This window comes from Pan paniscus, chromosome 4, assembly GCF_029289425.2.
Source record: "Pan paniscus chromosome 4, NHGRI_mPanPan1-v2.0_pri, whole genome shotgun sequence".
Taxonomy (NCBI): Eukaryota; Metazoa; Chordata; class Mammalia; order Primates; family Hominidae; genus Pan; species Pan paniscus.
Genome location: NC_073253.2, coordinates 141,440,812 through 141,454,627, shown reverse-complemented (window position 1 = coordinate 141,454,627; position 13,816 = coordinate 141,440,812).

The window sequence follows — 13,816 nt, the reverse complement described above, 5'->3', positions numbered from 1 at the left end:
AGCCAAAGAAAGTCCATCTCAAAAAAGAAAGGGGGGGCTGGCACGGTGACTCATGCCTGTAATCCCAGCACTTTGGGAGGCCCAGATGGGTGGATCACCTGAGGTCAGGAGTTCCAGACAAGCTTGGCCAACATGGTGAAACCCTGTCTCTACTAAAGATACAAAAATTAACCGGGCATGGGATGGGCGTGGGCCAGGTGCAGTGGCTCATGCCTGTAATCCCAGCGCTTTGGGAGGCCGAGGTGGGCGGATCATGAGGTCAGGAGATCGAGACCAGCCTGGCCAACATGGTGAAACCTCGTCTCTACTAAAAATACAAAAATTAGCTGGGCGTGGTGGCGCGTGTCTGTAGTCCCAGCTACTCAGGAGACTGAGGCAGGAGAATCACTTGAGCCCAGGAGGCGGAGGCTGCAGTGAGCCGAGATCATGCCACTGCACTCCAGCCTCGGCGACAGAGCAAGACTCTGTCTCAAAATAAAAAAAAAAAATTTGCTGGCCGTGGTGGCACACGCCTGTAATCCCAGCTACTCCAGACACTGAGGCAGGAGAATCGATTGAACTGGGGAGGCGGAGGTTGCAGTGAGCTGAGATGGTATCACTGCCCTCCAACCTGGGCAACAGAGCAAGACTCCGTCTCTAATTAATTAATTAATACAAATAAAAATGTAAAGGCCATTGTAACCTCACAGGTGTACAAAGCAGATGCCAGCAGGGTTTAGCTTGCTGGCCACAGTTTGTAAACCCCTTACATAAAGTAGTAAAAGCAGAGGTGCACTTAAAAATAATGTAATGAACCTCCCTCACTAACCCCCTCCTCATAACTTTGCAAATGAAAGAAAAGGTCCAGAGAGGCAAGTGGTTTACCCAGAATTACACCTCTATGGAGTAGAAGTAGCATCCAGAGGTTCTGACAGCAAGCCAAGAGCTTTCTCACTTGCAACTCTTGCCTCTTCTTTTCTCTCTCCTCTTCCTCCTCCTTTTTTAAAGTTTATCCACATTTTCCCTTCACTTCGAACAGCTACAGAAGTTAGCTGGGTGTGGTGGCACATGCCTGTAATCTCAGCTACTTGAGAGACTGAGGCACGAGAATTGCTTTAACCTGCGAAGCAGAGGTTGCAGTAAACTGAGATCAAGCCACTGCACTCCAGCCTGGGTGACAGAGTGAGACTCTGCCAAAAAACAACAACAAGAACAAAAAACAAAACAAAACAAAACCTAGCTCCCACCTTGGATCTCTTGTTCAGGCGAAAGCTAGTCATCATGTTTCAAGACATTCTAGCAGCCCTGTGGAGAGGCCCACGTTGAGAGGAACTGAGACAACTCAGACCCCTTCCCAACCAAGGGAGAGCGGGTGTGGTTATAAAAGTACAACATGAGGGACACTTTTGGTGTTGGAACTGTTTTGATTTTTGACTGTGATGGTGGATACAGGAACTACAGGGTGGTAAACTGAATAGAACTAAACTTACCTATGATGTCAAGTTGATGGCTGGGTAAAAAAAGAAAAATAGAACCAAACTTACATACATATGCACAGAAGGGACCTCAAAAAGTTCATGGAAAAGTGCAATTAAAAGAAAAATTAAAACCACAAACTTTATTTCTCAACATAAGCTTTATCAAGTTCCAGGCACATTGAGAACATACAAGTGATACCACACAAATGATACTGGGCATTTAGTTCATCCCTAAAGAACTGAGAGTCCTGGGAATTTAGCCATGTCAATGCAGTCTTTTTTACATTATGAACTGAAGAAAAATGGGGCCCTTTACATATTTTTTAAACATTAGGAAACAAAAAGAAGGCAGAAGGAGCCAAATTAGGACTGCAGGGTAGCTGCCTAATGATTTCCCATCAAAACCTTTGCAAAATTGCCCTTGTTTGACGAGATTTTTTTTTTTTTTTTTGAGACAGTCTTGCTCTGTCACCCAGGTTGGAGTGCAGCGGTGCAACGTCGGCTCACTGCAAACTCCGCCTCCCAGGTTCACGCCATTCTCCTGCCTCAGCCTCCCCAGTAGCTGGGACTACAGGCACCCACCACCATGCCCAGCTAATTTTTTGTATTTTTAGTAGAGACGGGGTTTCACCTTTTTAGCCGGGATGGTCTCCATCTCCTGACCTCATGATCCACCCTCCTCGGCCTCCCAAAGTGCTGGGATTACAGCCATGAGCCACCGCGCGCGGCTATTAGAGTAATGAGCAGGAGCATTGCCAAGATGGAGAAGGAATCTCTGGTGAAACTTTCACAGATGTTGTTCTGCTGAAGCTTCAGCTAATTTTCTCAAAACACTCTCATAATAAGCATATGTTATCGTTCTTTAGCCCTCGAGCAAAATGCCTTGAGCATCCCAAAAAAACTGTTGCCATGACCTCTGCTGCTGACCAGTCTGCTTTTGCTTTGACTAGCCCATTGCTGTTTTCTTGGTAGCTATTGTTTTGATTGTGTTTTGTCTTCAGGATTGTACTCGTAAAGCCCTGTTTCATCTCCTGTTACAATTCTTTGAAGAAATGCTTCAGGATTGTGATCTCACTTCAAAATTTCCAATGAAAGCTACTCTTGTCTGCAGCTGACCTGGTTGCAGCAGTTTTGGCACCCATCAAGTGGAAAGTTTGCTCAACTTTAATTTTCAGTTAGAATTGTGTAAGTGGAACCAATTGAGATGTCTATGGTGTTGGCTGCTGTTTCTGCTGTTAATTGTTGGTCCTCTTCCATTAGGGCACAAACAAGATTAATTTTTTTGTTTTTGCAAACTGATGTGGATGATCTGCAGCTGTGGGCTTCATCTTTTACACTCTCTTGTCCCTTCTTAAAAAAAGTTATCCATTTGTAAACTGCTGATTTATTTGGGGGCATTGTCCCCATAAGGTTTTCATAAAGCATGAATAATTTACCATTATTCCACCCAAGCTTCACAAAAAATTTGATGTTTGTTCTTTCTTCAATTTTAGCAGAATTCATGTTGCTCTAATAGAGGCCCTTTTCAAACTGATGTCTTATCCCTCTTAGGGCCTCAAACTAGATCCTGTTTAGAAATGTTATAACAAGTTAGTATGAGTTTATTTCGTTAAAAACATTTGAAATCCATGCATAGTTTTTTCATAATACACATTTTCCATAAACTTTTTGAAGACTGTGTGTGTGTGTCTTCTAAAGGCCTATATGCAGAGACACACACACATGCAAATGAACACAAAACATGTATCAATGTCAATATTCTGGTCTTGAAATTATACTACAGTTTTGCCAAAAGTTACCATTGACTGGGTGTGATGGCAGGTGCCTGTGATCTCAGCTACTCAGGAAGCTGAGGTAGGAGGATTGCTTGAGTCCAGGAGTTTGAGACCAGCCTGGGCAACAAAGCAAGACTTTGTGTCAAAAAAATAAATGCTGCCATTGGAGGAAACTGGGAAGAGTGTGTGAGGGTTCTTTCTGCATTATATCTTACAACTGCATATGACTCTAGAAGTATCTCAATTTTTTAAAAAGTTGCTTCAAGGCTGGGCACGGTGGCTCATGTCTTAATCCCAGCACTTTGCAAGGCTGAGGCAGGCAGATCACATGAGATCAGGAGTTTGAGACCAGCCTGGCCAACATGGTGAAACCCTGTCTCTACTAAAAATACAAAAATTAGCCGGGCATGGTGGCACTAGCTGGGAGGCTGAAGCAGGAGAATTGCTTGAACCTGGGAGGCAGAGGTTGCAGTGAGCCAAGATCACACCACTGCACTCCAGCCTGGACAACAGAGCAAGACTCTTTCGGGGCAAAAAAAAAAAAAAAAAGAATGTTGCTTCAAGCCAAGCATGGTGGCTCATCCATAATCCAAGCAATTTGGGTGGCTGAGTAGGAAGATCACCCAGGAGTTCAAGACCAGCCTAGGCAACATGGTGAGACCCTGTCTCTACAAAAAATGAGGCAGGAGAATTGCTTGAGCCCAGGAGGTCAAAGCTGCAGTGAGCCATGTTTGTGCCACTTGGGTGACAGAGAAAGAACCTGCCTCAAATAAATAAATAAATAAATACAAAGTTGCTTCACACGACCACAGTGGCTCAAGCCTGTAATCCCAGCACTTTGGGAGGCTAAGGCAAGAGGATCTCTTGAGCCTAGGAGTTCAAGACCAACCTGGGCAAGATAGTGAGACCCCGTCTCTACAAAAAATTTAAAAATTTGCCAGGTGTAGCAGCGAATGCCTGTAGTCCCAGCTACTCAGGAGGCTGAGGTGAAAGCATCACTTAAGGCAGGAGGTCGTGGATGCTGTGAGCTGAGATCGTGCCACTGCACTTCAGCCTGAGTGACAGAGCCAGACCCCGTCTCTTAAAAAAGACAAAAATATTGCTTCACATGTTAAGAGCAGTGTCACCAGGGAGAAAAGGTTGAGAATGGCATCTTTAGGTGTGTGGTTACTGGAAATAGTCCTTGTCCCAATTTCCCAAGATCTTTATGTGTTCCCACTGGACCTGTGTGGGGACCCAGATCTGACGTCCTTGCAGATTATATAAGCATCCAGGAGAAATGTGGAAAGCTCCATGTCAGCAGTGACTGTTGGGTTTTCTTGGGCAGCGGGGAGGGGGGAATACAAAACAGCAGTAGTGGACTGACAAGACTCCCATTCCATCTGGTTATCCTTCTGATGTTAGAAGAGTCCACTCTGATGTTTAAAACCGTCCACTCTTCTTTGGATTAAATAAGCCCCTTGTGATTTAGACATATCAAATAAAAATAACTCATACTCATGTGTGCCAGGCACTCTGCCATGCAACTTTACATGAATTAGCCTCTTTCAGTTCCTGCATTGAGCCTTCCTTACCTTCAAGCAATATTGATTGAAATCTATCATAAGTAGAACACTATTATAGGCCCTGGGGATACAGCAATGAAGAAAATAGGCATTCTGTTGGAGATCTATTTCAGTAGCAAGATAATAATGACAAATAACAATATAATATATCAGGTGGGATACATTCTAAAAAGGAAAATAAGGCAAAATGAGGAGATAGAGAGTGACGGGGAAGGTAAAAAGACTGAGCAGTGGCTTGAAGGTAGTGTGGGTGTTAGCCATGTAGATATCTCGGATAGAGGCTTTCCAGGGAAGTGCAAAGACCCTGAGGCAGGAGCTGACTTGGCACGTTTGAGGAAAGGAAGGAGGCAATGGGGCTGGAGCAGAATGAACCAGGAAGAAACTGATGGTACATGAGTGAAAGAGGTAGTTAGATGCCAGATCATGAAGGACCATGTCATGGTAAGGACTTTAGATTTTACTTCTATGCCAGGTGTGGCGGCTCACATCTATAATCCCAGTATTTTAGGAGGCCATGGCAGAAGAATCACTTGAGTCCAGGAGTTTGAGACCAGCCTGGGCAACATAGCAAGACCCCATCTCTACAAAAAATGAAAAAACTAACCAGGCATGGTGGTGTGTGCCTGTGGTCCCAGCTACTCAGGAGGCTGAAATAGAAGGATCACTCCAGACTGGGAAGTCAAGGCTGCTGTGAGTTGTGATTGCACCACGCCTAGCCTGGGTGATAGAGCAAGATCTTGACTCAACAACAACAAAAAATTACTTCTGAGATTAGAAGACACTGAAGGGTTTTGTTTTTTGTTTTTTGAGATAGTCTCACCCTGTCGCCTGAGCTGGAGTGCAATGGTGCAGTCTCGGCTCACTGCAGCCTCCGCTTCCTGGGTTCAAACAATTCTCCTGCCTCAGCCTCCCAAGTAGCTGGGAGTACAGGCACGCACCACAACTCTCAGCTAATTTTTGTATTTTTAGTAGAGACAGGGTTTCACCATGTTGGCCAAGCTGGTCTCAAACTCCTGACCTCATGATCTGCCTGCCTCGGCCTCCCAAAGTGCTGGGATTACAGGTGTGAGCCACCATGCCTGGCCAGATACTGAAGGTTTTAAATAGAGTAATGAAATAATCTCATCTGCTGTTTTTTGTTTTTTTTTATGGGATCACTGTGGCTGCTTTATGGGTATCAGACTGAAGGGGGCAAAAGAGGAGGTACGAAAACTAGTTAGGAGGCTACAACATTAATTCAAGCAAGCAATGATGATGGTGTGGACTAGACTTATAGTGAGAAGTTAGATTTTGGGTATATTTTGAGAGTGGAGTCAACAAGTTTGGCTGATAGATTGTGGATATGAAAGATAAAGAGGAATCAAGAATGACACCAAAGTGTATGGTCTGAGCACTGGCTTGAGATTGGGAAAAATGAGGGATGAACAGATTCGGAAAACAGCTGGTAGATCCAGAATTCAGTTTTGAACATGAGAAGTACAAAATGGCTTTTAGACATTGTGGTAGCCAGTCTCAAGATGGCACACAATTATTTTTGCCTCTTATTATTCACATTCACTTGTACTTTCCTCTCACACTGGATTAGGGATTGTAACTTCTGACTTGGATCTCTTGTTCTGGGAAAGGCAGTCGCCATATTGCAAGACTCTCAAGAAATCCTGTGGAGAGGCCCACACTGAGCGGAACTGAGACCTCTTTCCAACAGCAAGGACTAGCTTTTCAGCTTGTGAGGGAGTCATGTTGGAAGAAGACCCTCCGGCCCCAGCCAAAGCTTCAGATAAATGTTTTCCTAGCTAACATCTGACTACAATCTCATGAAAACTCATAAACCAGAACCACCCAACCAAACTGCTCCAAAACCTCTAACCTGCAGAAACGCAAGAGATAATAAATGGTTATACTGCCAGGCGCAGTGGCATGTGCCTGTAGTCCCACCAACTTGTGAAGCTGAGGTGGGAGGATTTCTTGAGCCCAGGAGTTTGAGTCCAGCCTGGGCAACATAGTGAGATCCCTGTCTCTTAAAAAATGGTTATTATTATTATTATTATTATTATTATTGAGACAGAGTTTTGCTCTTGTTGCCCAGGCTGGAGTACAATGGCGCTATCTTGGCTCACTGCAACCACTGCCTCCTGGGTTCAAGTGATTCTCCTGCCTTAGCCTCCCAAGTAGCTGGGAGTACACGTGCATGCCACCACACCTGGCTAATTTTTGTATTTTTAGTAGAGACGGGATTTCACCATCTTGGCCAGGCTGGTCTCAAACTCCTGACCTCAGGTGATTCAGCCACCTTGGCCTCCCAAAGTGCTGGGATTACAGGTGTGAGCCACCGTGCCCGGCCCTGGTTATTAATGTTTTTAGCCACTAAGTTTTGGGGTAATTTGTTAGGCAGCAATAGATAACTAATATAAAAATTCAAGTGGAGATGTCAAGTAGGCAGTTGGATCTTAAGTCTGAAGTTCATGAGAGGGGTTGGGCCTGTAGTTAAAATTGGAGACTCATCAGCATGTAAATTGTGTTTAAAGCCATTAGCCTGGATAAGATCACTTAGCATATGAGTACATCTGGAAAGGAAGGGCCAGTAGAGAAAAGGTGAGGAATATTAAGTAAATTGAAGAGGTATGGCCAATAAATCAGGAAAGAATAGACAGAGAAGAAATATGTTTCAAGAAAGGAGTTTTCAAATACGTCAAATGTAGTTCATAGGTCAAGTAAGATGAGAACAGAGAATTGGCCATCGGATTTGACAGCATGGAGGTCATTGATGATCTGGACAATTCCATGGAGTACAGCAGGTAAAAGGTTGAGGAAGGCTGGGTGCGGTGGCTCATGCCTGTAATCCCAGCAATTTGGGTGGCTGAGGCAGGAGGATCACAAGGTCAGGAGTTCGAGACCACCCTGGCCAATATGGTGAAACTCCATCTCTACTAAAAATACAAAAATTAGCTGGGTATAGTGGCACATGCCTGTAATCCCAGCTACTCGGGAGGCTGAGGCAGGAGAATCACTTGAACCTGGGGAGTGGAGGTTGCAGTGAGCTGAGATCACGCCACTGCACTCCAGCCTGGGTGACAGAGCTAGACTCCCTCTAAGAAAAATAAAAATAAAAAAATAAATAAAAGGTTGAGGAGAGGCTGGGCATGGTGGCTCACACCTGTAATCCTAGCATTTTGGGAGGCCGAGGCAGGAGGATTGCTTGAGTTGATGAGTTTGAGACCAGCCCGGGCAACATATTGAGACCCTCATCTATACAAAAAACAACAAAATTAGCCAGATGGTGCACTCCTGTAGTCCCAGCTACTTGGGAGGCTGAGGTGGGAGGATCACTTGAGCCCAGGAGTTTGAGGCTGCAGTGATGTAGCCACTGCACTCCAGCCTAAGCTACAGAATAAGACCTTGTCTCAAAAAGATTTAAATAAATAAAATAAACAAATAAAATAAAATTAAAGGTTGAGGAGAAAAATGGAGAAGACGAATTAGAGAAAGCATGGTAGTTCTCCTAAAGAGCTTTACTGTAAAGGGGAGTAGAGCAATGAAGGTATTGGACGGTACTGGAAGGGTATTGTGGGATAGGGCAAAGGATAGGGTTTGTTGGCATTTTGTTCAGTTTGGTTTTGCTTGCTTGTCTGCTTGCATTAGGTTAGAAGATATGTGTGAATGCAGACAAGTATGATCTAGAGAGAAAAAATCTGATGATGCAAGAGGTGAGATAAGAAACTAGAGGAATAAAAGCTCTTAATGGGCAAAAGACAATGGGGTCTAATGTACCAATGGAGCATAGGTCTTAATAGGAGCCCTAATTGTTGTTCACTGTAAGTGACAAAAAGAGCACATATTAGTGGATAGAGGTGTGATAGTAGATGTAGTAAAAGGAAGTCATGAAAGTTGTATATTAATTGCTTCTATGCTGTCAGTGAATGAAGAAGCTATCCAGTAGAATGTGAGAAGCGGATGCTGGATGTTTGAAAAGAGAGGTATGAGGAGAAAAGTATATTTGATTTCTCAAACATTTTAAGCTCACTTGGGAGGCTGAGGCGAGAGGATTGCTTGAGACCAGGAAATCGAGGCTGCAGTGAGCCATGAGTGCACCATTGCACCCCAGCCTGGGTAGCAGAGTGAGACCCGGCCTCAAAAAAACAAAAACAAACAAAAAAATTAGGCTCTTTCCCACTTCGTGCCTTTGCACTTGCTAGTTCTCCTGCCTGGAACTCTTTTACATACATCTTTGTGTGGCTGACTTTTTTTTCTCAACTCAAGTATCACCTCTTTGGGATGGCCTTGACCATCCAACTTAAACCATCACCTCACTTCCCTCCCCTAGTTACTCTCTATTGCATCATCCTGGTTTATCTTCTTCATAGCATATCTCACTATATAAAATGTTTTTTTCATTTATTTGTGCTCTCTCTGCCCCACCCCATCTAGAATATAAATTTTCACGAGGTCAGGAATTTTGTGTTCTTTGTTAAGTTTGTTTTTCTGTTTTGTTTTGTTTTGTTTTGTTTTAGACAGTCTCTCTGTTGTCCAGGCTGGAGTACAATGGTGCAATCTGTACTCACTGCAACCTCCGCCTCCTGGGTTCAAGTGATTCTCCTGCCTCAGCCTCCCAAGTAGTTGGGATTACAGGCACGCACCACCATGCCCAGCTAATTTTTGTATTTTTAGTAGAGACAGGGTTTCACCATGTTGGCCAGGCTGGTCTCGAACTCCTGACCTCCAGTGATCTGCCCGTCTCGGCCTCCCAAAGTGCTGGGATTACAGGCATGAGCCACCTCGCCCGGGCTTCTTTGCTGAGTTTTATCTGTAGCACTGAGAAAGAAATCCCTAGGACATAATGGAGGCTTGGCCAGGCACAATGGCTCACACCTGGAATCTCAGCACTTTGAGAGGCTGAGGTGGGAGGATCACTTGAGACCAGATGTTTGAGACCAGCCTGGGCAACATAGTGAGATCCTGTTTCTCTAAAACATTAAAAAACAAGCTGGGCATGGTAGTGTGCACCTGTAGTCCTAGCTACTTGGGAGGCTAAAGTGGGAGAATTGCTTGAGGCTGGGAGGTCAGGACTGCAGTGAGCCATGATCATCCCACTGCATACCATCCTAGGTGACAGAGTGAGACCCTGTCTCAAAAAAAAAAAAAGATGGTTAATAAATATTTAATGGATAATCTAATATAATCATCTATTTACTAGAGATGATTACTAGATGAGTACCATGATTATCACCATGCTACAGGTGCAGACAGGTCAAGGTCACACAACAAGTTATGGATGGGGGCGGGGTTCATGATTCAAAGTCAGGCAATCCCACTCCAGAATTCACAGTCTCAGACTCTATATGGAATAGGATGTAGAGGAAGATACTAGACTTCTGGCTAATAAGATATTAGGGATCTGACCAATTACTAGGAAAAAAAAGGGTATGACCGTGGTTGTTTCTCCAGTTCATACAGTTTACACCAGTCTAATCTTATTGATACAATAGAGGCAGGAATCTTAAACTTTGGAAATGCACAAAAATAAATTCTAAAAAAACTCAGTGAGGTTGGAATCTCAATAATATATGATTGGCTGTCTTTACCTATTTCTTTATTTTATTTTATTTTATTTTTAGACAGAGTTTCGCTATTGTTGCCCAGGCTGGAGTGCAATGGCGTGATCTCGGCTCACTGCAACCTCCACCTCTCAGATTGAAGCGATTCTCCTGCCTCAGCCTCCCAAGTAGCTGAGATTACAGGTGTGTGCTCCCATGCTTGGCTAATTTTTGTATTTTTAGTAGAGACGGGGTTTCACCATGTTGGCCAGTCAGGTCTCGAACTCCTGACCTCAGGTGATCCACCTGCTTCGGCCTCCCAAAGTGCTGGGATTACAGGCGTGAGCCACCGCACCCAGCCTACCTGTTTCTTTTTCTCCCTTCTTTTCTTCCTTCTTTTCCCCTTTTCCTTCCTGTCTCCCTCTTTCCCTTTCTCCTTCCCTTCTTTCCTTTTTTCCTTCCATCTCTTGTAGAGCCTTTGGACTGCTCCATAATGGTGATGCTAATGGTGGAGACATTAACAGTAGTGGTGGGTAGGTTGGCTATTTAGAAACCACAAGCTGTGTTTTGATGATTCAGGTGTCACGTTTCCCATATGAGCCCATGACACAGCCTTCCATCCTCTGTGGAATGTTGATGAGATGGCAGGCTGAATCTTGTGGGTTCTAAGTCTGAAGTAGTATAGCATGAGTTAGTGATTTTTAATTTCTGGGAGTTACGAATATACCACTTTAGAAGAAATCTAGAAAACAGGGATTTCTTAAAAATTTGGCACCAGAGAAGTACAACTTCTTTAATTTGGTTACATTTATCTAAATAAAAAGGCAGTTTCTCTAATTATCATGGCTACTTGTTCTTGTTCCTAGCTCATGTCAATCAGATTTAGAATTTTCATTAATTAACTGACCAAACTGGCTTCCAGTAGTTTTAACCTTTCCCTTCTTCCCTCCCTCTCTTCCTCCCTCCCTTTCTCCTTTTCCTTCCTTCCTTCCTTCCTTCCTTCCTTCCTTCCTTCCTTCCAGCTTAATATTTCCTGAACACTTACCACATTCTAGGCACTGGGCTAATCATCTTGGCTGAGCTCCTTTTATTCTCATAGCAAGCATAAGAGGTAGGTATTATCATTATCTCGTGGGTCCCATGATAACCCAGAGGTCCGAGGGTTGAAAGAACTTGCCTAAAGCCATAGAGCTAGCCTGGGACACAGCATCAACGCAAACCCAGGCACCTGACTCCAAAGCCCGTGAATGCAACCACCACCCTGACCCTGCCTACCTCTGCTGACCCATTAGCTTTGTCTGAAGTTGCATGCAGAGCGACCCCAGCATCAGCTAAACCTGTAAGTCCTAAAAAATCCTACCTTCGAGCTGGGCGCGGTGGCTCACGCCTGTAATCCCAGCACTTTGGAAGTCCGAGGTGGGCAGATCACGAGGTCAGGAAATTGAGACCATCCTGGCTAACAGAGTGAAACCCCGTCTCTACTAAAAATACAAAAAAATTAGCCGGGCATGGTGGCGGACGCCTGTAGTCCCAGCTACTGGGGAGGCTGAGGCAGGAGAATGGAGTGAACCCCAGAGGCGGAGCTTGCAGTGAGCCAAGATCTCTCCACTGCACTGCAGCCTGGGCGACAGAGCAAGACTCCATCTCAAAAAAAAAAAAAAAAAAAAAAAATCCTACCTTCTTCTCTTTATTCTTCTACTCTTCGCTTGTGTCAATTAAAAAAGAAATCTGTTTGCCATTCAGGAAGCATACAGGTAAAGGCAGAACACAGATGTAGAAGAAAAAAACATTGAAAAACAAAAAGTCCCTAAAAGGGTAGGGAAATAACGCTATTCATTGAATGCCACACGCCTTAGGAGCAGAAGCATATAAAGAAGTTCCCACAATTTTTTCCTCAGAGAAAGAACCTTGTCATCTGAAGGTAGGGAAGCTAGGTAAATATGCACGAAAAACCAATACAAAAGGACTCACAGACAAGCTAAAACTAATTATAGCCTTAGGGATCTAAATTTAGAAATGCTAACAAATTACCAAATTGAGCAGAGTGACCAGTGGGATGGGTTTAAAAATAAATCGGGGGGGTCAGTCGCGGTGGTTCACGCCTGTAATCCCACCACTTTGGGAGGCTGAGGCCGGTGGATCACCTGAAGTCGGGAGTTCAAGACCAGCCTGACCAACCTGGAGAAACCCTGTCTCTACTAAAAATACAGAATTAGCTGGGTGTGGTGGCGCATGCCTATAATCCCAGTTACTAGGGAGGCTGCGGCAGGAGAATCGCTTGAACCAGGGAGGCGGAGGTTGCGGTGAGCTGAGATCGTGCAATTGCACTCCAGCCTGGGCAACAAGAATGAAACTCCGTATCAAAAAAATAAAATCAATCAATCAATCAATCGGGGGAGGCTGGGCATGGTGGCTCATGCCTATAATCCCAGCATTTTGGAAGGCCAAGGCAGGTGGATCACCTGAGGTTAGTAGTTCAAGAGCAGCCTGACCAATATGGTAAAACCCTGTCTCTACTAAAAATGCAAAAATTAGCCAGGCATAATGGCACGCCCCTGTAATCCCAGCTACTCAGGAGACTGAGGTAGGAGAATTGCTTAAACCCGGGAGGCAGAGGCTGCAGTGAGCCGAGATTGCACTACTGCACTCTAGCCTGGGTGATAGAGTGAGACCCCGTCTTGAAAAAGAAAAGTTAAAAATAAATAAATCAGGGAGGAATTGAGTTTTGTTGTGAGGTTTTGAAGAATGAATGCGATATGGTTTGAAAGTTGTAAAAGGTATAACACACAATTACATTGTGATAACTAGCTCAGTTAAGCCAGGGAAGAGATTATTATGGGGCACATGTAAGCTTTTTCCATTTTAATCAGACTAATGTTTATAGATCAATATTAAAAATAGCTGACATTTTAAAATGCTTACTATATGCCAGACATACACACATACATAAACAGAGTTTATACACATATTATTTCTTTAATCCTCAAGCAATCCTAAGAGTTACACATTATTATCCCTATTTCACAGAGTGGTTAGTTGAATTGCCTGAGGTCACCCAGCTAGTAAATGATGATCTCTGTCTGAATCACAGCCTAAGTTCTTATCCACTATGACATCTTTCTAAATTCTTTTGTCTAGAGGGTATTTTACATAGGCTAGCAAATAATTGACAGTTCCCAATTAAAAAGCCATATTACTAAGCTGTAACACAAATATTTTCTAAGTATCTCTTGAATCTGTCTACATTTATCTATCTTTACTGTCACCACCATAGTCCAAGACCACATCACCTTTCACCAGGACAATTGCAATACCCTTCTGTTTCCACTTTCGCTCTTTTTCAATTCTTCCTCAGAATGATTTTTATAAAATACTAATAGGGGCCGGGAGCAGTGGCTCAGCACTTTGGGAGGCTGAGGCTGGTGGATCATTTGAGGTCAGGAGTTAGAGACCAGCCTGGCCAACATGGTGAAACCCCGTCTCTACTA